Consider the following 22,509-nt stretch of genomic DNA (forward strand, 5'->3'; position numbering starts at 1 on the left):
TTATATGTATTAGTCACCTTGATTTGGATCCGATGGTGACACCACAGATCTGTCGCAAATAGTAATCAATAAAAAGACACAGAAGAGATCTTGGCGAATCCGTTTTTTATAAGAAATACATAATATTATGGCTACTGTCCGCTGCAAGACAGGATGACATCTCGTGGCGGTGTGGATATGTTATACCGTAACAGCAGTATACACTGTCCGGTCACATCAACGAGACCACCTGTCAATAGCCTGAATACCCAAATTTTTCAGTGCGGAGGCGCAGGAAGAGAGTCAGTGAGTTTCTGAAGGTATCGAGAGGCACGTGGAGCCATGCCGACTGCAGTGCTGTGGCCAACCGAGCTAGGTGTCTCGGTTGAGGATCCATGACGAGAACGGATTGATCAAGATGGTCCCACAGTTTCATGGATGGTCTAAACTGTGGGCAGTTACGTGGACAGGAAAGTATGTGAAATTAATTCAGGTCCTATTCGGAACACGCACGAGGTGTGTGACGTGCGAGGTGAGTGGCGTGCGAGATTTGTGACGTGCAACATATGTGAAACCTTGATTGTCCTGTTGTTAGATGTCATCGTGTCAAAAAAACAAATTGCATTTAGGGGTGGACATAGCCCCCAAGGATGCTCATTCTGCCTCCCAGAATGATGAGATCACCCATGGAACACCACGAAAACATTCCCCAGATCATAACACTCCCTTTTTTGGCCTGGAACCTTGTGACGATTGCTGTAAGTGGACGTTCATGCTACCTTTGTGACCTTCGTTGACCCTCAAAGACCTTACTGTTGCACATCATTGGATTCACATCGATAGCCGGAATCAGAAAACAAGTATCAAACTATAGCATCCCATTAATAAAAAGGAAGTTGACCACATCTCTGAAGCGACCCCTCCTAGCAACAAAAACCCAACGTCATAGTATGGCCCACGTTGTCCCATGCAACATTTGTCACAGAAACTTTTCAGCTCCTATCATACTTTCGGAGTTATTTTTGGTGGCAGTTGTTAGTGACTCATCCTGTAGAGACGCCGTGGGTCGAAGACAGGCAGCACCAACTGGACGAGTGCACACATCTCTGACTGGTTGAGCCCGTTGCAAAGTTAAGAGTTTTACTGAAATGTGCCAATCTTGCTGTGGGCGCTCCTGACTCCTTGCTCGCCAATCGAATGCACAACGCCTGTATGGGAGAAGAGGTACGCCATCCTGAGTAACGAAAGAATCGCCCCTCCATCTGTATAAAACTGATTGTGGAAGTGGCTTGAAACATCAGAAAAAATAAAAAAAAAGACATCACTGATGTGATATGGGTTCATGATGAGCATGGAGCAGGAGGGAGCACATTCTGAAAGTTTCACTGGAAAAGCACCTTGAGAAAGACTCAGAAAGAAATGAGCAGTTATAGCAACGGAGTTCATAGAGAAGAAATGAGAAAAACTGAAAGATGATCTACCATTGAGGAATAATGTGGTTGATACCTCCATGACCGTGTGCATAGTGTAGTACATCTGCATGTGATCTGTCTATGAGAATATTCATGACAATGTTAACAATATAAAGGCCAACATAATACACTGAACACCTACATTATATAATACTGCGTGAAGCATTTCGGTGAATAATCAACTATTGTATGCGTAAGTGATAAGTAAACGACCTGCTACTATCAATCCTATATTTCTACTTTCCAGCACACATTTCAGATAAGTACGTGCATGCAACACATGTGACTGACGTATCGTAATACAAAAATACAGACGTCGTTAGGATGCTGCATGTACGTTTTTAAATTTCTAATATTAAATCTCGAATTTCATTCAATGCAGACTCCAATACGACTTATCAGTACTAATGCTTTTTCTTTTATACTTAATGGCGCAACCATACATCATCCACAAATTATTTTTGAAATAAAGTTATCTATTAACTTCATTTCTACGGCCTAATCATTCATAGAAACTGAGACAACTAAGTGTACTCATTTCACACATGAAAGCCTCGTAGCCTAGTACTGCTTAAAATGAACAAATTGTTAAAGATTTTATCTAGAGCCTAGTCCAGATTCCAAGTTAGTAAGCATATATCATTTCACTTCTTATGAGTCAATAGCAATATGCGATATGCAGCAGTAATAACTCACATATAGTTATTTTTAATGTAATTATACACCAAGTAGCGCTGCGTAGTTTGACCTTAACTACATCGCTGACTTCTGGTAATAATACATACAACTTTTCTTTGCACAAGTATCTCCCTAAGCAAACAGTTAAATATTTATGCAAGCTAAACGACTGCAAAGTTTATTTTACTTGCAGTAGGCCGAAATAGTCATAATAAATGCAGGCTTTCCTCCTTTTGTCGTATTTTATGATAACTTAGACAAGCACCAAATTCACCCCCGAGTCATCGATATAATTTTAGTCTTGTCTCTCTTGTTTCGCAACATCGCGAAATAACCAATGTAGAGAAATGAAATTTCGGGAATACATTTTTCTAGGTAATATATTTAAGTGATTAACACAACCAGATCACAGGTTAATGTAAGCTCGAGGTAAGCCATTGTAAATGTGATATGCTGGTACATTAATAACTAGTGTAATCACCATAATGATGAATGCAACTATGCAACCGTGCACGCATTGTGTTGTAATGTGCCGGAAGCAGGTTATGGGACGGAGTTCCATGTCTGTTTCACTTGTTCGGTCAATACAGGGACGGCTAATGCTGATTGTGGATGATCCTGGAGGTGTCGTCTTATGATGTTCCATACGTGCTCGAATGGACACAGATCTGGTAATGGAGCAGACCAAGGCAACATGTCGACACTATGTAGAGCATGCTGGGTTACGACAGTGGTATGTGAACGAGCGTTCTCCTATTCAAAAACACCCCCTGGAATGCTGTTCATAGATTGCAGCAGGACATGTCGAATCACCAGATTGACCTACAAATTAGCACTCGGTCGTGGGATAGCCATGAGAGCGCTCTTGTACCCCAGATCCCTACACCAGGTGTACGCCCAGTGTGTCTAGCACGCAGACAGGTGGATTGCAGGCAGTCAACTGGCCATCTCTGGAACCGAGAGAGAACCAGCCATCATCAGAAAATACAACAGACCTCCGCCCTGTCCTCCAACCAGCTGTCGCGCGGAGTGGCCGCGTGGCTTGAATTGCGCGGCCCCTCCCGTCGGAGGTTCGAGTCCTCCCTCGGCGATGGTTGTGTGTGTGTTATGTTCCTAGCATGAGTTAGTTCAAGTACAGCGTAAGTCTAGGGACCGATGACCTATGCAGTTTGGTCTCTTAGGAATTCACACACATTTTTTTTTTCCCAATCAGCTCTCTCTTGAAACCACTGACGTTGCAAATGCCGGTATTTTGTGATCAGTGGAATGTACGTTATAGGGTGTCTGCATCGGAGCTATCCTTGATGGAACTGAATTTTAACAGTTCGTTGTGTCACTAGACTGCAACCTTCTGCTCACATTGCTGCTGCAGATGCAGTACGATGCGCCAAAGCGTTACGCCGGATATGGTGTTCTTCCCTGTTGGTAGTGCCACGTGGCCGTACAGAGCACGGTCATCTTGCGACTGTACGTTCTTGTGACCCAAGTTGCCAGAAATTACGTACAATGACTATATTCTCGTCAAGACTTTCTGCAATGTCGCAGAATGAACATCCAGATTCTCGTAGCCTTATTACACTACCTCGTTCGAATTCTGTGAGATGCTAATAATGGCGGCCTAGTCATCTTAAAGGCATTCTTGATTAACATCAAATCAGCACGCAACTAACGCTCACGACCGTTGCATCGTGTATTTAAAGTGAAGTGTTGGCAGAAGAGCCAACACCGTGTTGCTAGAGGAGGCCCAAATGCACGCTTTTAAGCTCACGTAGATGGGCGTGAGGTCTGGAACAAGGTAAAGTAATTATCCTATAAAGAAAAGAACGTAGTTCTTGGAGTACTTAACTTTAATCCACAATTGGAGAACATCGCTCTTGACGGTACATGTTATAACCTCAATATAAACTGGTAATGGCGCCTTGCTAGGTCGTAGCAAATGACGTAGGTGAAGGCTATGCTAACTATCGTCTCGGCAAATGAGAGCGTATTTGTCAGTGTAGCATCGCTAGCAAAGTCGGCTGTACAATTGGGGCGAGTGCTAGGACGTCTCTCTAGACCTGCCGTGTGGTGGCGCTCGGTCTGCAATCACTGACAGTGGCGACACGCGGGTCCGACGTATACTAACGGACCGCGGCCGATTTAAAGGCTACCACCTAGCAAGTGTGGTGTCTGGCGGTGACACCACATAAAGAAACCTGATTTGATTCTTCATAGTGGTGCCACCAGCGCGGTATTTTTGACACTGGTGCGAAATTTGAATATACATCATGTTTTAGACGTAGAAAGACGCCTACGAAATATCATTTATGTCACACAACTTCTTCTTTATGGCGATTTCTTTTCCATTAGTGTATATTTTTCTGTATTTCTTTTCGTATTATAAAATTACTGTCAAATATTCCTTTTTTATCTACGCCTACACCGATTAATTATTTTTCAGCTTTTAGCTCTTTGCCGGCCGCAGTGGCCGATCGGTTCTAGGCTCTACAGTCTGGAGCCGCGCGACCGCTGATGTCGCAGGTTCGAATCCAGCATCGGGTATGGATGTGTGTGATGTCCTTAGGTTCAAATGGCTTTGAGCGCTATGGGACTTAACTTCTAAGGTCATCAGTCCCCTAGAACTTAGAACTACTTAAACCTAACTAACCTGAGGACATCACACACATCCATGCCCGAGGCAGGATTCGAACCTGCGACCGTGGCGGCCGCGCGGTTCCAGACTGTAGCGCCTTTAACCGCTTGGCCACCACGGTCGGCGATGTCCTTAGGTTAGTTAGGTTTAAGTAGTTCTAAGTTCTGCGGGACTGATCACCTCAGAAGTTAAGTCCCATAGTGCCCACAGCCATTTGAACCATTTTTTTAGTTCTTTCCACGAAATAAAATTTAACAGTCTACACCCACCTAGTTAGACATAGCACTTGTAAGCTTTATCCCTGAGCTGTTATTCCCTAACAGGAAGTTTTATTTCTCTCTAAAGTAGCTAACATAAAATCTTAATACCTTTGCTTTTTTGTGTCCTTTGTTTGTTTTTAAAATGTGTTTCCTTTTATTTATTATTTTTTTTGGGATCAAAATTAATTCGTTGTGAATTCCATTTATTTTCTATTTACTTCAAACTAAGGATCTATGATCTCTGAGTCAAATTTTTACTAACCACAAGATTTATTTGATTCTTATTTGCTTTCGATCTTCGGCTGTGTATGAGCGCCAGAAAAGCTAATCCCCAAACGAGAACATTGCTGAAATCCTAAAAAGTACAAACAAAAGAACTTACTCTCCACCACAAATTTAGGCTCTGTAATTTCACAATCAAAGCAAAGTTATGCCTCTTCTGGTGGTGGAAAATATGTCCTACTAAAGTTCCCGAAAATGAATGAACACTCGGCACAATAATTCTGCAAGTAATGGTTATCCCTGTACAAAGCTTGCTTTAATGATTCCGATAGGGTCCAACAGTTAAATAATTCCGGGAAAGATCTTTGTGAATTTTCGAGTAACACACGCTTTATGACCAATGAGAATTTCAGTTTTAAAAGCATCTAGCTTGTTAATCAATGTATACTCCAATTAAGTCAGTACCTCGCTTAATGCAAATGACCACAACAATGTCCCATACATGTAAAGCAATCACTCCGTTGATTTAGTGGATGCCAAATCCTCAATGAAGGTACTCCAGCCGCACTATTACATTAGAGGATAACAAATTCCAACATAAATACAGCAACCACTCAATTACGCCACTAGAAACGGAACGTATCGGTTCACTGCCCGATTCCAACAAATCTTCACATAAAAAATGCCAATAATACTTTATTGGTCAAAATACAGCTATAAAAGCCCTATGATGCAGTGATCTAACAACTCATAGACGCTCGTCCTCTTTATACAGCTATTTCGCAATATCTTCCCTTACTGGTAGTGCTATCCGGCATTAAAAACGAACTGGCAATAATAATCACAACCAAATTTACTGTAATTGAAAGCTGGAAAACACGAGGACTCCAAAAAATTTCGTGGTAGTCACTTCTTCATAGTTGACACACCTCTGCGAACTTGCTCCGAACTACGTCTGGACTACCAGACAGCTATGGTCAGTATCTACAATGACCCGATGAGCATTCAAAGGTAAATGTTGAGTGCTGCTCCAAGCCCGATCTCAACTGCAGCTGCCCTTAAGACCGACATTAAAAGATACTGAAACGGTTAAAGTAAACAAATGGACAGGCCTACCTTTAGTTTTAACAATTAGATATTGTGAAAGATATCTGCCCATTTATTTTCTAGAGCACAGCGGCCACGTCCAACATATTTGCCATTCGGTGTGCCGACACGTGGTCGATAATCACTTCGTAACCCTGCAGACGCACTCTACAACATACGTTTAAACAACATACAAGCAAATAATTTTAATTACAGGGTGTCCAGAAAAGGACTCCCTGATTTCAAAATTAAATATCTCGAAAACAAAGATCGATAGAGGAATGCAGTAAACGGTATGTTTATTGTGAAAGCTGTAAGAAGTTTATACAGCTGTTTGGAATAATAGTTACAAAAGCTGCTAACAGATGGCGCTGTAATCGCCATACCTAATGCCTAGTATAAATAGTGATCCGAAGCCCAGAGCGATCAGTTCCACTATTGAAACGTGAAAGGAGGTTAGCGTACCGAAGGAAGAGATTAAAACCACGTACTCCATTAAACAACGCGTTTTTCTGGTGCTAGAGTACCACAGGTTAGAAGAGAGTGCTACGGCAACAAGGCGAAGTTTTCAAGCACGATTTAATGTTCCAAAAGGAGCCGATGCGAAAACCATTCGTACGCTCTTCGCAAAATTTCAACGAACAGGCAGCGTGACTGATGATCTAGTGGGGCATGTTGGCCGCAAGCAAACCGCAGTTACGCCTGAAAATATCGCCACAGTTTCTGGAATTATTCAGCGAAATCCAATGTCATCCGTCCGTAGAATTGCATCTGAGACTAGTTTGAAGCGTTCCAGCACGCAGAAAATACTGAGAAAGAGCCTACACATGTTTCAATTCAAAATTCAAACGCACCAGGCCATACCCGTACGAGCTGTGCAACAAAGGGTTACCTTTGGTAATCCATGCTCACAATGATTGATAGTGAAGTATTTGATGTTGGCTGCATATGGTTTACAGATGAAGCACACTTCCACCTGAATGGATACGTGAATAAGCAGAACTGGCGATTTTGGGGTTCCGAAAAGCCATATTGGTGTGAAGCGAAACCCCTGTATTCTCCTAAAGTTACTGTGTGGGCTGCAGTATGCTGCAGAGGCATTATTGGCCCTTTTTTCATTCGACAAACGGTCACTGGTGCACGTTACGTTGCAATTTTGGAACAATTTGTCGCCACACAGCAAGGGTTAGAGGATCGACCAGGTACTGAATGGTTTATGCAAGATGGAGCCCGACCACATCGGACCGAACAAGTGTTTCGCTTTCTTGAGGAATACTTCGGGAATCGAGTAATTACTTTGGAATATCCCAAATTTACTGGTGCAGGCATGGATTGACCTCCATATTCGCCGGATTTTACTCCCTGTGACTTTTTTTTCTGGGGCACAGTGAAAGACATGGTCCACCCAAAGCATCCCGCCACGCTGGACGAGCTTGAATCGGCGATCTCTGTGGCATGTGAATCCATTTTCGGTTGAGACACTACGAAATGTGATGGCGAATTTCATTCTTCGTTTACCCCACCTCTGTGGTGCCAATGGTGAACATTTTGAAAACATTGTGATGTGATTGTTTGCAAAGTTTGTTTTCATACGATTATTTCACTTATGTATGCTGATATGAGCTGTACAGCGTACAGCGCCATCTGTTGGCAACTTTTGTAACTATTATTTCAAACTGCTGTATGAACTTCTTACAGCTTTCACAATAAACGTACCGTTTACTGCATTCCTCTATCGATCTTTGTTTTCGAGATATTTAATTTTGAAATCAGGGAGCCCTTTTCTGGACACCCTGTATGAAAACCTTTCCTATGACAATATATACTCAGATGTCGAGTCAACAAGTTAAGGCGTCAAGTTACAGTGAGGCTAAATATCATCAAATACTTCGAACCATTACAATGTACTTAAAGAAAGACAGAAGCGGGGGAAAGAGAACGATAGAGATCCATCATTCACAGTCCAACGCAAGGGCCTCTAAACAGGCAATGAAAGAGACACTGAATTCCCTGCCACTGGTGACAGAAGTTTGTTTATAGTGAAATGTAATCGTCTGTGTCGTTTCAACATAGCTCATGACAGTATGTTATTCATAGTAAGTCTACAGAGTCCACACGGCGAAGGCTGTTTCGCACAGTAAACGTTCACCCAAACGTAAGGGAGTGATACGGGTTGCTGGTTTGCTGGCATCAGATATTTTAAGCAATCTTCTCAGTACCCACGTTGCGTATTGTATACGCGTTAATATTTTCAGCCCACTCACTCCCAATTATTCCCGGATCATGTACTTTATTATCCTAAAGAGCCATCAGAGCCTCGTTCCTAATGAAGTCACGAATAACACACCGCTTGTAAGAAACGTGAAAATTATTAGTCGTTTATGTTTCGGCCATCAGCTGCAGGAACATTGTGACGTAAGTTATGGGTGTGTTGCGAAGCCTTCCTCTTTAGGGATAGTAGCAGACGAAACAGCCTGTTCATGAGAGGTTTACATATTTGACGTGTTTTACACTTTTATGAAATGTCAGCAGTTTCGAGTGTGTTGCTTCCAAGGTTTAAAACGTTCTTCTACGCTTACGTCATCATTTCAGGATTGTAATTGGGAGTGCGAATACAGCGCTTTACCGTAAGCATTGTTCACAGTTTTGAAAACCACCTTCTTGATAAAAACTTACAGTTTTTAAAATGGACATCGAAATATGTTGACTTGGACGACTCAAAAAATTACAGATCTGGTCACTGCACTGATAGAACGTCACCCACAAAAGTCAAATTTCCAAGTCAACCCCGCCCCTTCCGCCATTCCCTGACATTCTGACGGGAAACTGGATGTATTTTCACAGCTATTTGTGTGTATCTGGGAAACGTTAGGCACTAAAATATAATTGCGTGATGTGACTGTTGTTAAAAAACTCGAAAGATTAACTCGATATCCGGTTGCACATTCAAAATTTAATTTCAGAAGAAAAAAAATGAGAATGTACGTTAGGAGCACAGCGTTGTATAGCAGTGAATTACGGACTCTGGGAAAATTGGAACGGAAGCGATTCGACTCCTTTGAGTTGTGGTGCAACAGAAGAATTTTGAAAATTACGTTGATTGATAACGTAAGAAATGACGAGATTCTTCGCAGACTGGGCGAAGAAGGGAAGATATGCAAGATTCTGACACTAGGAAGGGACAGGATGACAGTATATGTGTTAAGACATCAGAGAATGTCTTTCATCGTACTAGAGGGAGTCATAGTGCGTAAAACTTAAAGAGTAGGCGGAGACTGGAATACATCCAGCAAATACCTAAAGAAGTTGTGTTCATCTGATGCTTTGAGGTGGAAATATTGGCAAAGGACAGGACCTGGACTCAAAAAAGGTCTCTTCATCCACTCCTGCTGCTTTAACACTTTTCAGTGTGTGTATGGCTTCCCTTATGACCATTATAGCTGTCTCTTTATCTTGTTCTTCTTCGTCCATTGTGTCTTCTTTTTCTTTCTCATCTTCCAGCTCACTGTGAATACTTCCCACACTGTGGTATATCACTTCTTTCCTTTAACATTCGTCCTGTCTCCGATTTAAGAAATTTACCATCTTCTTTACTTTTTACTCCGTCCTTTATCAGCCCACGTAAAACACTTTCAAATCCACTAACATGACGCTAATGAGACCAGTCGTATCGGAGATACATCTTTAGTACAGCAACTAACATGGTGCTGCCGAGGGAAGAGGAAACAAATGTTACGACTTATAGAGAGTCAGGTGTCCCTGCAAAAAAAAACAACTCGCTCTAACGGTCTATTACAGCTTACTGTGTGAACCTGCATTTAATGTATAAATGATACTGACAGTAGAAATAGGTAAAAAAGATAATCGACGAATCCCAAGATTACGTGTAGAACTAAGGAGGAAATGAGCTATGTGTTGTATCACGTCAGCTACGTGTGCCATCTTCGATCAATTGAATATCAGTAGAGCACGTGAGGCCACTAAACACTTCTCAGAAGCAGTGACGTCAATAGTTGCATTGTCATACTGCAGTGTATGTTATCACGGGAGTGACACATTTACAGAATGTGAAACGAGATTTTATTCCTGCACACTTTTCTCACAAATGTTGATTAATAAAAAGTGGCAAGCCAAACCCTTGTCTGTACTAATCACTAAATGCAAAGAAAGCTGTGGAGAAGAACATAATCTGTTACGAATGACAGGCTGGTGACACAACACCAAACTCAAATGCTCCTTTACAGATGTTCCCTATTCTCATTGTTCTTGACAGTTAGGAACCTGGGGCTTTTCGGCACCTCAAGAAGAAATAACTGTAATAGATGGCATATCGAGAGGCCACTTATAATTAGTACGTAAGAGAGTAAGAGAAAATCAAAACATTCAAAACGTAACAGTAAAATATGTTGTTTCAGAGATAGAGACATACGATTTTCACAGAGGAAGTCTTAAAATGAATACCGAAATCGCAAAGGATACGGTTGGATACGAAATTACCATTGATTTCCACGGAGATTCTGATATGACAGAATAGTGGAGCGGAAATAAACTAAACATATAAAATTTCGTCCTTTTATTAGAAACCTGAAGTAGAAATTAATACAGCAATTATCACTCTTGCATGACCTAAGTACACTGCTGGCTACTAAAATTGCATGAAGTAAAAACTTTTACTTACTTTTCGAATCAAGGTTAGTTGGAAGGGTACTTGATTAAAATAAGATAGCAAGCTGCAATGTACTGACTCAGAATTTTTTTCTCTGAAAACTTGCAAGGCTTTTTAAATAAAACGAAAGCTACTAACATTCTACAGATTTATGCTCTATGTCAACATATTTATTTCTCCAAAAAGCCACTCTGAATACTAACACTTTTTTCCCAAGGAGAGACCTACAGGGGTATTACAAATGATTGAAGCGATTTCATAAATTGACTGTAGCTCCATTCATTGACATATGGTCGCGACACACTACAGATGCGTAGAAAAACTCATAAAGTTTTGTTCGGCTGAAGCCGCACTTCAGGTTTCTGCCGTCAGAGCGCTCGAGAGCGCAGTGAGACAAAATGGCGACAGGAGCCGAGAAAGCGTATGTCGTGCTTGAAATGCACTCACATCAGTCAGTCATAACAGTGCAACGACACTTCAGGACGAAGTTCAACAAAGATCCACCAACTGCTAACTCCATTCGGCGATGGTATGCGCAGTTTAAAGCTTCTGGATGCCTCTGTAAGGGGAAATCAACGGGTCGGCCTGCAGTGAGCAAAGAAACGGTTGAACGCGTGCGGGCAAGTTTCACGCGTAGCCCGCGGAAAATTGGCTCATGCCACAACTGGAGACCGACAGCGCCGACTTCATCTTTCAGCAGGGTAGTGCTCCACCGCACTTCCATCATGATGTTCGGCATTTCTTAAACAGGAGATTGGAAAACCGATGGATCGGTCGTGGTGGAGATCATGATCAGCAATTCATGTCATGGCCTCCACACTCTCCCGACTTAACCCCATGAGATTTCTTTCTGTGGGGTTATGTGAAAGATTCAGTGTTTAAGCCTCCTCTACCAAAAAACGTGCCAGAAGTGCGAGCTCGCATCAACGATGCTTTCGAACTCATTGATGGGGACATGCTGCGCCGAGTGTGAGAGGAACTTGATTGTCGGCTTGATGTCTGCCGAATCACTAAAGGGGCACATATCGAACATTTGTGAATGCCTAAAAAAATTTTTTGAGTTTTTGTATGTGTGTGCAAAGCATTTTGAAAACATCTCAAATAATAAAGTTATTGTAGAGCTGTGAAATCGCTTCAATCATTTGTAATAACCCTGTATTTGTTGATATCGTAACTTGACGTTGTTGACGGTGTCACAACCTCGACTCTCTTCGAACCGCTTGATCATTGTCAAAGTGAAGTTATAGAAGGTGATCTTTGAGTCCTGCTAACAGATGGAGATGGGGTGAAGCCGAGTCGGGACTGTATGGAGACCGATCGCCGACGTCGAACCACCAGGGTGTCACAGCGCTCGTGTGTGGTCTGGCATTGTCACGCTGAAGGACAGGATGCTCCAAGTGTAGACGAACTCTTATACCGTTGGAAACTCGATTACAGGCACTGTTTCCCACGCATAGATTACATAGATTACAAACCCACACTTATACGCTACAGTTCAGAGTTCCGTAGCGGCGGAGGTCTGTAAATATGTAGCCACGAAGAATGAGATGCAGAATGTTAATAAAGCTTGTTTTATTCAAAAAAAATTACGAGTTTTCACTTAAAAATGCGTAGGCACTCCCTCGTAATCGATGGTTGGGAATTACACAGATGCAAAATTTAGTACACAATACTGCTCCCATATCTTGCGTTACCTTGATGAAAGATAATGGACCGTGACAACAGGGTACAGCCACCTGCCATAAAGCATCAGAAATGTAACACCTGCTGTCCAAATTAAGGTTATGTGAACCAGAGGTGACTGTGTTTTGTACCCAATGGCACCTCACACCAGCACGCGAGGTGCTGGGCCCACATGATGAAAGCAGTTTGGCAGTGGTCATTATCCTCCTAGCCTCAGCATACAATGTATGTGCAAAATGATGCTGTACGAAGACCTGGAACTAGTCTCAACATACGACGTGGTACCACTACTGAGCCCAGTATTGCCGACGGGTGCACCAATGTCCGCTGAGTGACTACAGGCGGCCTCTTCAGATTAGTAACATTTTATGCTCCGTCGGATACACGGCTGTTGACCTGTATGGCGTGATACGTCTCGTAGGAAACATCCTGCATTAGTTATGGTCTGGAAAGTATTTTAGCGGCATTCCCTTGGTGATCTCGTCGTACGGGAATGCACAACGGACCAACAAAAGTACGCATGTGTCCTTGGGGCCGTCCCTTCATGCAGTTTGCCTTTCCTCGGCACGCTCTAATGTACTAGCAGGACGAAGGAGACTGTCACATAGCTCGCAGTGTACGTGAGTGGTTCGAAGAAAACCAGGATGAATTTCCCATACTTCACTGGCCACCGACCTCGCCGCACTTACACCCGATTGGTAAAGTGTGGGACCACCTCGATTGGGTTGTGCGCACTGGAGATCCTCAGCCGAGAAACCTCGCCGCTGGCCACAGCACTGCCGTCGGCAAGGCCCCACATCCCTGTCGCCACCTTCCACAACCTCACTGACCATCTTAATGTACGTCTCGCTGCGGTCAGTGTACTACAAACAAACAACATCCAAATGCAGTTTCTGAAACAGAAAGCCACTGTATAATCTCTCCTTACATACAGAATGCAGATGGCGTTACTACTACACAACCTGTGTAGTTGCGTGGAAATGCTGACCATTGGTACATTGAAGCATGTAGTACACTTCGTTCCGTTTCGATTTCTATTGCATGCCGCCCTTATCACGTTACAGTTTTTATAACTAATAGTATATAAATGATAATTAATTGAAACCCTCAGCTGCCGACAGGTGTTGTTGATATATCTCGATGGGGACAGCTGAAAATGTGTGCCCCGACTGGGACTCGAACCCGGGATCACCTGCTTCAATGACTTATCATTTATTCTAGAGAAGTTGCACGGTCATCATTGGTACCTGTTCTTTCGAGAACAGTTACTATCTTCATGTATAGGTAAAGGCTACCCGGCCATTGACCTTCGTTTGCGCGAATGAGCACAGTTAGCAAACTCTTACGGGAATCGTCACCTCAGTGCGCGCGAGTAATGAGTGGATGGGCAGTATATCTGTTAGGAACAATAACGTATGTAGATTGTGGACAGTTGGCAATGTGGGTCTCACGGGAAGTGTGCAAGGGATAAGTCCCTGCAGTCGCGCTATTCACCTGTGTCCTCGGTGGTTCAGATGGATAGAGCGTCTGCCATGTAAGCAGGAGATCCCGGGTTCGAGTCCCGGTCGGGACACACATTTTCAGCTGTCCCCCTCGAGGTATATCAACAAAAGCTGTCGGCAGCTGCGGGTTTCAATTAATTAGCATTTATTCTAGACAACCCGCACGGTTCTTTCGAGAACAGTTACTATCTTCCTAAGGGTGTATCATTGCGTGACTTGCAGTAGTTAGACGAAAGAGACTCACTTCGTAATATCTCTGCCTTAGATGTCGGTAAAAACGCAGTGCTCGATTGCACAGTATTCTTCGCTGAATTGACTGTGGTTAGGTATAACGTCACTATATCCTATCTTAGACGCTCAACGACAAAGATAATGTTAGTCTGTCCGTGAGGAAACACGTTTGTCCTATTTTGTGGCCACCTTCTGTGCTATTTCTATCACGTATAACTTGGCAGATAGTCGGTGTACTTCTGCCATCTTAAGTAGACTAATTATCTGTCAAACCAAAAAGAACTACATGTTTTGTAAAGTATCACGAACGATAGCATATCGTGTGAATTCGCTTCTATTTTCTTGTGTACAGCATGTTACAATGGGTGAATTTGTCATTTTTTATGGATAACGACTCAAGTGGCGAGTAAAAATTTGTACCAAGGCCGGGAGACGAACACGGGTTTTCTGTTTACTAGGCAGGTGCTTTAGCCACTAAGCCACCTTCGCACCGTGGTTTACAGGTTCATCTTAAAAAATATAATCCTCATTCGTGTACATTTTTAAATATTTTCTGCTGGTGGCATTGTGTACCTGACAGCACATGGTCGACCCCATACGGCTCTGCACTACACAAAGTTACATTGAAACGAAAGGTTACGACTAGTTCTTGTGCAGTTAGGATCACGAAAGCAGACAGAATCATCTCCATTGTTTCCACTAGCGTGAAAGTCACGATATGCTGTCTTGTTAACTGGTGGGCAACGATGAAGAGTTTGCAGAGATGATTGTGTGGTCTGATGAGGCACAGTTCAAACTCAATGGTACAGTAAATCACCACAATTGCGTCTACTGGGCCACCGAAAATTCGAACGTCCATCTAGACAAAGCCGTGAATTTGCCAGGAGTAAATGTGTGGAGTGGGTTGTCTTATTGGGGCTTGATTGGACCATTCTTCTTTGACGGCACAGTTACCGGTGAGGTGTACCTTCAGAAGCTTCTGACGTCCGTATTACCTGCCATCTGAGACTTGTATGGAGACGGAAGAGTTTACTTTCAACGAGATGGTGCCCCAGTCCACTACCAAAATCGTGTAAGGGCGTATCTCGACGAAAATCTACCAGGAAGACGGATAGGCCGTAGGGGTGCTGTGGGGTATCCACCACGTTCCCCAGACCTAACTTCTCTGGACTTTTACCTGTGGGGAACACTAAAGGACGTCGTTTATCGACAAAAGCGTATCCAACTGAACACGTTGCAGTCAGTAGTTCGTGCTGCAGTTCGGAGGCATCGTTTGTGTGTGGATGTTAGTGGTGACCATTTCGAACACCTACAGTGATACCTTTAAGTTGGACTTTAAGCTACACTTTCACCAAAAATGAGACAACTCCGTCAATTAGCTTGCAAATTATAAACTTTTAAACAGTGGATACATTTTTTGGACCTCTCTGTATATGACAAATGAAAGAAACCATTTCAGAAACTTCACTGGTCTCATGGAGATATGTTTTTGTGCACATAGACTGAAGCGGAGAGAGATAATTTGTACCAAGGCTGGGAATCGAATCTGAGTCTCCTGCTTACTAGGCAGGCTGATATTCGATGGTTAAACGAGATTCATCCAACTGGTGAGAGGAACAACGGAACAACTCCAGTGTCATAGCATGAAGGTCATAGTAAAGATGAAAAACTGATCAGTACCAGTATACAGAGCAGCTGAAAAACTTGATAAAATACTGTAACAATACAGAATTTCTGTAGACTAAACAAGGAAGATATTGAAGTACGACAGGTCTACTAAGTATTTTTACAACAAACGAGACTCTTTCGACTGTGATATAATCGGACTCCTTAGAACAATCATGTTAAAATCACTTACTTTTACGAGGACACTATATGCTGACGCTCTATAAAAGTGTCTATATGTTTGCGTTACTGAGAAACATCTATAACAAACGACTAAGGTCAACTACAACTACCTCGGACCCTCCGGTTTTCCGGGAGGAAGTAATGTGTATCAGTCTTCATAACTATTTGCAGCACCACTTATAGTTCTTACATTAAAACCAGACTTGGCTTTTTGAAGTCTTTTGCCGTGAGTCACTCCACCAGTATTTTTGAAGACAGACGCAAACAGTCAAAACAGGTTTCAGTATAGGATCTCAACGCATCTATCACATATTGAAGGTTTCTGCAGGGAATATCTTCCGTAACCTGTTTATGCCAAGTATATTCTACCAAATAAGTGTACATTTACTTGACACAATAGGAATCTGTTAGTACAAACAGTACAACTAGATCCGTCTGCTCAGGTGGTGAAAGTCTTACAAGAACCCTATTTGAAAGCAACTGGATTAATTGGTATTAAATGGTTATCTGATCTGATCATTCAGTGCAGGAAGCTATTTATAAATATGGATTTTATTCTCCTTTTGAAAACCGTTTTATTTGTCAAGATCGGTTTGCAAACAACTACTGGGTTAGAGTTGTAGAGATCTACCAAAAGAAAATACGTCAAGGTTACAGGCTTATAGTAAAAGAAAACGAAAAATGTGATATGGCATACATAACAGCTCAGTAACGAAAATTACATACCTGTAAAACAGGGCAGTGGTAGTTCCATCATACGATGCTTACGCCACTTTGTCAAATGAGGACTATACCATATGCTGTAAGATAACAACCCTCATAAAATTCTCGTCATATGGGCGGATACAGTCCGAAGTCAATATACAATAGTGAATACCTCTAATAAGCAATGCTAGGTGTTTTATCACGAAATACGTAGAACTTTGATTACGGATGGCGCGAACAAGACATACAGGCCGCAATTTGCGCTCTGTGGCGTACAGCCATGTTGGCTACGGCACAGAAACTGACGACTGGGTTTGGGTATAACGGTAGCTCGTGCTTTAGCGATAGCTAGTGACGTACTGCCTCACGTCAATTACAATTAATGTAACAGGATCACAGTTTTGTTTAACCTTGGAATTATCAGAACAAATATAACATCAAATTGATACTCGCCAAGTAATCATAATAGCGAAGATTACAAAATTGTATATAGAGGGTGATTTTTTTTCCACCGTGTACAAACTGTGGCCATTGTTTGATAAGAGGATACGGACCAAAAAAAGATCTAATGAACCTATGACCGGAAATACATAGTTTCCATGCTACAGACCATTTATTCGATCATACATTGTTGCAGAGGCGGTGGTCTAATTCGCACTGCACCATGTAGCCACCGTTACAGTATGTGCTGAAAATGATTTCCACGTGCCTCAACGCACGCGTGTACGCGCCATACCATGTTCTGTCTCACACGTTCGCATCGGCCAGGCTGCATCCGAACAGTGCCAAAGGCGCTGCTCCAGTGTCTCCACATCTGGAATGGGCTCTGCACACACGATACTTTTAAGATGGCCCCACAACCAGAAAATGCACTTGTTGAGATACGGTGAACGCGGAGGTCATTAATTGGACCTCCTCATCCGATCCATCGACCTGGGAAGCATCGATTGAGAAGTGTCCGGATGTTAACGGTGAAGTGCGCTGGAGCACCATCGTGTAGCAGCCACATAACCCTTCGAATCATCAGTGCCACTTCTTCCAGGAGGGGAGGCAAAGTAACCCGCAAGAAACGCCGATAGTTCCAGCCTGTTAGACGACGCGAAGGAAGATTGGTCCCAAAATACAGTCGCCAATTATCCCGGCGCACACATTTCAGCTGCACAGATGCTGATGATTTGCTGTCGCTATATCACGGGGGTTCTGCATACTATCGAACAGATGACTACTATGAAAGTTGAAGATACCATTCCTCGTAAAGGTAGCATCATTTGTGAATAGGATGGATGACTGAAGTCCTGGAATCGTGGTTGCCTGGTGAAGAAACCAGCGACTAAGCAGCTCCTGTTGTGGAAAGTCTAAGTAAGCCCTGCACACGATGCAAGTGATACGGGTAGTAACAGTTGTCATGGAAAATGTTCCACATGGTCGTCTGGCTTACCCCGGACTGGCAGCCGAGTACCTGGTACTGACACGGCGGTCATTTTTCAAAGTGTTAACCAGATTTTCCCCCAAGTCTGGTGTCCGAACATTACGGGTACGTCCTTCATGATTTCCTGCTTCCTGAAACGACCTTGTCTCAGACAAACGGGGAAACACTGTGCAAATATTGAATGCTGTGGTTGCTGTCTGTGGGTATAGGTCTCCTGATATGATCTTCTTGTCCTCTGCCCATTACCATTCGGCTTTCCGTAAGTTAACACCATGTCGGCAAGCTCTCGGTTCGAATACGGAACCCTTGTGTACAACGCATCATCACATCCATTTCAAGGCCAGTCAGCAAGAAAAGTGAATCGGTCACAATATTACTAATTACTACGGCAGGAGAGGGCGCTAGGGCATGACGTATGAAGAGCAGTACCACCCTCTAGGAGGAAACCATGTATACTGTACTGTAACTGTGGCTGCAGGGTACAGCGTGTATTAGATTCCAGCCTCTGTAACAAAGTGCGATTGAATAACTGGTCTCTAGCATGGAAACTATGCATTTCCGGACATAAGTACGTTAGCCCTTTTTTGACCCGTATCCTTTGATCGATCAGTCCCTGGAGCTGATACACGATGGAAAAAAATCACTCTGTATAAAAGAAATAGTATGCTGTAAGCTGTCATGGATGGCTAATTTATGTAACCGATTATGTCATCGTTACCGTCACAAATTGTTCAATTCTTATCTGATGGTGTAGGCAATCATCCTTGACAGTTTACACACAATTTGTGTAAAATTTTCCGTTGTGGCTACTTGGTGTGTGATAATTTCATGCTACTTTTCTTTTGTTAATTCCAATGCTAAACAAAAGTGTGCCTTTATTACATTAGTTGTAATTGACGACAGGCAGTGCAGACCGCCATCTGGTGCTTTCTCAGGGCCAGCTGCCGTCAGTTACCCTGTCATGGCCAACGTGGCTTTACGTCACAAAGCTCCAAGCCGCGGCTTGTATCTGTCTTGTTCGTGCCTTGTGTCCTTTGATTTGTACGTACTTTGTGATAGAACACCTGGCATACCATTGCAATGCCTCGATATTTACGGTATGTTTTTGTTTAAAAAAAAAAAAATGGCTCTGAGCACTATGGGACTCAACTGCTGTGGTCATCAGTCCCCTAGAACTTAGAACTACTTAAACCTAACTAACCTAAGGACATCACATACACCCATGCCCGAAGCAGGATTCGAACCTGCGACCGTAGCAGCAGCGCGGCTCCGGACTGGAGCGCCTAGAACCGCACAGCCACCGCGGCCGGCTTTGTTTTAAAGAAGTGAATTTGTTAGCGGCATTCATTATTGTATGTTGACATTGGTTATTTTACAGCACATTGTATGGTCCTCATTTCACAGAGCGTTGTAAGCTTTGTGTGATGTAAGTACCACTCTCCGGTTTTGTGGATATGTAATTTTTGTCACTGAGCTTTTGTAAGTGCCTACACATTTTTAATTTTTTGACTGTAGGCATTTAACCTTTATATATTTTATTTTTATAGATCTGAGAATGGCGATACATATTACCGAAATTAGTAATCCAGTAACTGTGTTAGCATAGCGACACTGGCAACTAAACTGTTTTTAAAAAGATGACTGCAATAAGTAATCGGAGGTAAATATCAACTGAGGAAAACATACCAAGGCTAATGTCATATCCATCTTATACAGAGAAAAAGACTGAGTCATTTAGGAACCATGTTAATCTTAATTTACTATTAAGTAAAATGTAAATGATTTTAGTTTTGTAGTGTTGGTGGTTGACGTACTGAAGGTGAAAGTTTACTCGCATTTAAGACACACAGTATAATGCCATTAAATGAAATGTTGGAGTGATTACGAATAAGATTTGATGTTCGTAAGGAATAGTGCAGCATTTTGCTTGGCCAGCCGTCTGTTTCCGTCAGAATAAACTTCGACGAACTTGAAAGTTCAACTCTGACGCCGGTGGCGCCATATGGTTTTAGGGAAGTTTTGTCAAGGAGCAAGCATCAGTGGTAGGCGGACAGTCGTGGGGAGGAGTGTCTAGACATAGGATAGTAGAGTAGGCGATTCACATTGTGAGCCAAATGTGTGGAGCAGCCTGCACCATCTATGTTCCAGGGTAGCATCATTTAACCTTGCACCAACAGCACTGTACATATAACATGTTGTTCAGAAATTATTTTGAATAAATAACCAAGAAATACATGCTTATGGGGGATTGGTACCACAGTCTTAATCTAATTATTAAACTTGTTCGCTTCCACGTACAGTCATTAAATATTATCTTTTCCTTATTTATTGCGATAGTCGTTAAGAGTATTGCTCAACTTCAGGCAGAAATCTGAAATGCAAATACGCTCACAGGCATAAATATAGCTGCTGGTCAAACCATCAAGCGAGTAGGAATCTTGTCCCTCTTACAGGGTACACAAGTAAACACCAAACCAGATATAAACCACGGTAGAAACACGTTTCTGAAGTTCGTATTGTCCCGCTTGACTTTTGAACAAAAAATATGACAAATAATATTTTGCAGCCCTAAGAAAAAACGAGCATGTTAATCTCTTTCTTTTACATCATATTCTCCTCCACCACCAAAATTACCAATTAATACTTGGATAAAGAAATCTAGAACCTGGTTTTATGGACATGAAGCAATAGAGCCAATAAAACTCAATTGTAAGTATTTACTTCATTCAGTGACTGCTGTGCTAAATCGGAAGTGAACCATAAATTCAAATGCGGATCGAGTCGTTTTTTCACAAAATTGTAATACAGGTGGAAGAGGTAAGTTTCACTGTGAATAAGTTTCACTGTAAACAACAAAATTTGACCTTATGATACGGCAGTCAAGCCGGGAAGTCTTTAAGCTAAGTAAAATCAGTTACATCAAATACAAAAATTAAGGCAGAATTTGCATAAATGGGATTTTAAGAAAAATCTTGTTGTCAGTAAGAACTAAGAGACTAATTTAAGAGCAGTAAAAATGAGCAACAGTGAAAAAATATATCCTATATTGTAAGGACAATTGGAAGTTTTGTCTTAGTAAAGCGACCCCCCATTGCTAGTAAAATTTGAAAAGCTTCATGATTCACAAGAGCTGTTGATTAACATTTCTTTACTTTACAACTACTCGCCCACAGACGGTCATCAGGTATCCTGTGTACCTATGTAACAGACACATGGGAAGTGTTACCTGTCCAAGTGTATCTATAACACTAACCGGTGTACAGATTATGTCGCATACTGACGTAAATTATTGACAGCCGCACACAAGGTGACATAAAATCAACGGCATCAAATAAAGTAAAATCCATGATTCTAATGGAAATAAAAGTACGACACACGAATAATGTAACAGGCTGTTTCAGTTCGTATCACGGAATAGTTAGGTACATTACATTAGTTAAATAGTAATATAAATTTTAATGTTACTAGTAAAAATGTGACAGACTTTGTTGTTATTGAAGTTACACAAATAGGTAGCTTACAAAGTTACTAATGGAAGCACACTACCTACTGCCGACTGCACAGGTTATTACTTTTTACAAGTCGATCCAAAGATGATGCAGAGGTCTGCATACATCCATAGCAACAGTACAATGCCAATGACTAGTGTCTTAAGGCTAGGTATGTTGTTGTGTATCGTACGTTACTAAGGGCATATGTGACAGTCATAAGTTATACTTCAACACGTTGTATGTAACGGCACACTGTGCGTGTGTTAGAAGAACATTGGCTTTGACAGTAACACAATGCATGAATACAACTTACATTTATACGAGTACATTCACGTCCGTGTGACATAAGCTACGCCCATGTTTAATATGCAAGTTTGTTTTTCTTACGCCATATATACATCCACAGCTAGTTTTCACTGAAGTGTATCATATCCCTCAAAGATCCATTTAATACAGAAAAAAATGTTCTTCTCACTGGTGTACAGTACACCCCTTGAGTGTCTGTGGACCGAAACTGGCTGTAAATTAACGAAAATGAAAAATACAGCAAGGCTGTATCCGAGACAGATACCCTAACACATTTTCTTCTACTTTTGCAGCCTATGCAGGATTCACTAGCAACTTG

The 22,509-nt window shown here is 42.2% G+C and overlaps 1 long non-coding RNA gene and 1 other non-coding gene across 2 annotated transcripts in view; one reads left to right on the plus strand and one right to left on the minus strand.

Annotated features, from left to right (window-relative positions):
- The window catches only part of LOC124623202, a 184,166-nt gene that overhangs the window by 26,610 nt on the left and 135,047 nt on the right, over window positions 1-22,509 (minus strand). The gene's annotated exons all lie outside the window — the stretch shown is intronic.
- Trnat-ugu lies at window positions 14,177-14,251 on the plus strand. The gene has a single exon. It is a non-coding gene; the product is annotated as a tRNA-Thr (tRNA).

The sequence above is a fragment of the Schistocerca americana genome, chromosome 7 (assembly GCF_021461395.2).
Source record: "Schistocerca americana isolate TAMUIC-IGC-003095 chromosome 7, iqSchAmer2.1, whole genome shotgun sequence".
Classification (NCBI taxonomy): Eukaryota; Metazoa; Arthropoda; class Insecta; order Orthoptera; family Acrididae; genus Schistocerca; species Schistocerca americana.